At 37.4% G+C, this 3,533-nt stretch overlaps 1 pseudogene; it reads right to left on the reverse strand.

The window, feature by feature from the left end:
• Window positions 1-1,092: 1,092 nt before the first annotated feature.
• LOC145687530 (ribosomal protein S6 kinase alpha-5 pseudogene) lies at window positions 1,093-2,200 on the reverse strand (annotated as a pseudogene).
• Window positions 2,201-3,533: the final 1,333 nt, after the last annotated feature.

The raw sequence follows: 3,533 nt of genomic DNA on the forward strand, positions 1-3,533 counted from the left end.
GGTAGATTTGTCGATATGCTTTCTTAAGATCTAATCTGGAAAACACTGTATTACCTGCAAATGCAGTCAAACATTCCTCGAGATTAGGCGAAGGACATACGTCATTAACAATCAATGAGTTAGCCTTACAGAAATTCCCTTCAAGACGATGGGTACCATCTTTATTTTTCACGAGAAAACACACACTGCATAATTTGAGTGATCGACTTCAACTAAAATCCCTTGGTCTATCAATTCCTTAATTTCAGAATCAAAAACCTCTTAATTTTGTCGTGATACCGGAAATGGTGTTGACAACTTCGTAGTTAACGAACGATGGAAAAATTCTAATCAAAGGAAACACTCTACGAGACAACCAACTCAACTAAGAAAAACAGATCCCTATCATTAACAAGGGTCACAGGGATGTACAAAAATTTAACTAGTTCTTACCTTGCAATGGTAGTTAAATACCTTTCCTTATCAACGGTATCTCGTCGTCCTTCTCCTCTGGGTGGAAATCGACCTTCTATTTGACTCTTACTCAAACCACTCCATTCACCACAAGTAACGAAAGGAAAGACGGAAGACAATATTCCTCTCAAAAGAATTAATAACGTATCCAAATAAGACAAAACAAAGTGGAGTGATCGATTTTTCATCCATCTTTCTGCAAACTAACGATCTGGTAATTGGCGTAGTTAACCAAAATCATTATCTTTCAATACTTTCTTCTTTAATACCAGAATCGAATATTTGCATTGGGAATTAAAGTAAAACCCTTGATTTTTAACGACTTCACTTTCTTGCCCCACTTTCCGAAATTAACGAGAATATATCAGTTCACTCTTTTTTATACTTTCCAGATATATTCGTTATTGATCATTGTTAAGTTTGGTCTCCTTTTAAACGCACTAAGAAAAAGTCAAACGAATTTCCTAACACACAGATAGAACAAACTCGTGGTCGTGCAGCGAATCCACGCTTCCTCATGGTCACGAAAGCCTCAAGCAGACATCTCCACACCGTGGCAATGCCGAGCGTAACTCACCTGACGGGAGTCCGCTTCGCTTGGAGGAAAGAAGAAAACAGTGTTGCCGTCTGAAAATACTATTACAATTTTCCACCTTTAAGTAGTTCCAATACTAGGCAAGTGTGAACCTCCTCGTGGTAGACATCATGCAATTGTACAATGTTCGGACGTCCTTCGCAGGCTCGAAGCAAGTTAATTTCTTGCGTGCAATCTATTTTGCGGCTAACAATTTTCACTGCATATTCTTGATCTGTTTTTTTATGAACACACTTGCGGCAAACTGGGAACATACCATTACCCAGGATGCCGTCCCGAAAATCAATGTCATAATTATGGAAAAACGGGGAATTCTTAAATCTGCTGGCGACGATAGTCGTGGTGCTTGGTCGTTTATAAGGAGAAGGACGGAGAAGATCATCACTGATCACATTTTCACTAAATAATATGGAGGGCGATATGTAGGAGTATCCCTTAAATATCTTATCAAAATTAGGAGGCACTACAGTAGGAGAATTTGTTGGCGTCATTCTCGCAAATTCGTCTGAAAAATTGCTCACATCTAATTCGTGTAATCTTTGGGACAAATGGAACAGGGATCTTCTTTTCAGCCAAATCATTCCAATTTACGCTCTTAAAGAACGAATGTCTCTTCAATTCCTCGGCATCATCAAGTCCACCGCCTAACCTCTTACGAGGGTCTTTGATCAAAAGTTTAAAAATAAGATCTGCAACCTCAGGAGATAGATCGTCTGGTATTGGTGGATCAATCTCTAGGATTCTCCTGGATATTTCTTGTTGTGAATTTCTTTCTCCCTCAACAGTGAATATAGAAGCACCAGTCAACAGTTCATACGTAGGAACACCTATACTCAGCCAGTCCACAGCAATATCCTTTCCTGCCTCACCACCGCGTACGACTTCTGGTGCCATATATTCAATAGTGCCAGAAAAGGAATATGCCTTGTGTTCCTGTTCCTTTTCATGAGGAACAAACTTTTTACTCAGACCAAACTCCGTCAGAACAATATGACCCCGAGAGTCCAGAAGCATATTCTCAAGTTTGATATCACGATAAATTATTCAAAACTTGTGAAGATGTTCTCAAGCTAGTATAATTTCTCCAATATATATTCGTTCAATTACAGTCCGCACTTTTCCTTTCTCTTTTGATATATAATTGCAGTGCATTGCACAAATGAAAAATATATATTGAGACTTGTTCTTACAGGTCATAATTTCTTTCAATAAAGACTCTCATCAACCTTTAGTTTTGATTTGACTTTCTATTGCAGAGGACAAGAAAATACATACCACTGACATCTGTGACTAGTAATGCTTTTTCAATAGATGCTTCCGATGCTCTGTTATATTTCCAGCAGGGTGTGTTTTCGCGTTTTCGTTTTCTAACATCAGAATCAAAAATATTAAAATTTAAGAATATTTATACATATCGTTCCACATTATACTATTTCACTGATTCATTGAGATATTAACAACAGGAGGTAACACATATTATGTTCTTTCTAGGCATATTTTATGTGAAAAAGAACTGCAAATGAATGATGGTAAGATGTATGAATATATTAGTGATTATCCATTTCTGATATGCTGCACGTAACCATCTAAACGAATTATAAACATGTTTGAACTTCAATCTGATACACTAATTTGTCATAAAGGTTTACTATCCCCTAAGTTCCTCTTGTGTAACCATAAACCAATTTTGTCTTCAGTATAACAGTATAATCAATACAAAAGTATAAGTATGGATAAGACAGTTTAACGTTTGTAATGGTTTCACTGTATCTATTTATGCATTGCTTGCCATGGTGAAATCGATGGATGCTCTCTCTTGCAAGGAAGACCATTTAGATGGCATTCCAGTTTCCTTTCTTAATATTAACTACTTCCTCGTTCGTTCGCTTTCGTGTATTAACTATCACCATTTCTGCTTTTCTTTTCATATATAGTTGTAAACATGGCACATGTAAATTGACACTTTCTCCAACCGTTGACAATTTCATTTAACCCTCATCCGGGCAACCGGGGCCTCCCAGGTCCAGTAGCTTCATTTTTCTAAAAATTCTCAATAACCATACATATTTCGATGACATAAAATACTAAATTGTTCTATCTTTCGTCGAAGTTAAAATCATGAACATATCGAGTTGGAAAAAGTTTTTTTTTTAATCTTTTCCTGGCGTAACCGGGCAACCGAGACCTAGGAGGCCCCGTATAACTTTAGTGAAATTCCTGTCAAATATTAGATCAAATGGTCACATAATTATATATTGAACACGTGACTATTGTAACCTTTAGTCGAAACAGTATGCGGCAACAGACACTGAATTTAGAGTGTTCTGCACTTAAAATATATACTGGGACTGGCAGGCCCCGGTTGCCCGTTTACGTTACAAAAATGTCTGCACCGGATTTCCTATTCTGCTTGGTCGGCTTACACGCGTGACACGAAGTTTCGCTACTTGACAAAAATATATACCGGTGTATTCTAGACTAGTCT

The sequence above is a fragment of the Thermobia domestica genome, chromosome 6 (assembly GCF_964235325.1).
Source record: "Thermobia domestica chromosome 6, izTheDome1.hap1.1, whole genome shotgun sequence".
NCBI lineage: Eukaryota > Metazoa > Arthropoda > Insecta > Zygentoma > Lepismatidae > Thermobia > Thermobia domestica.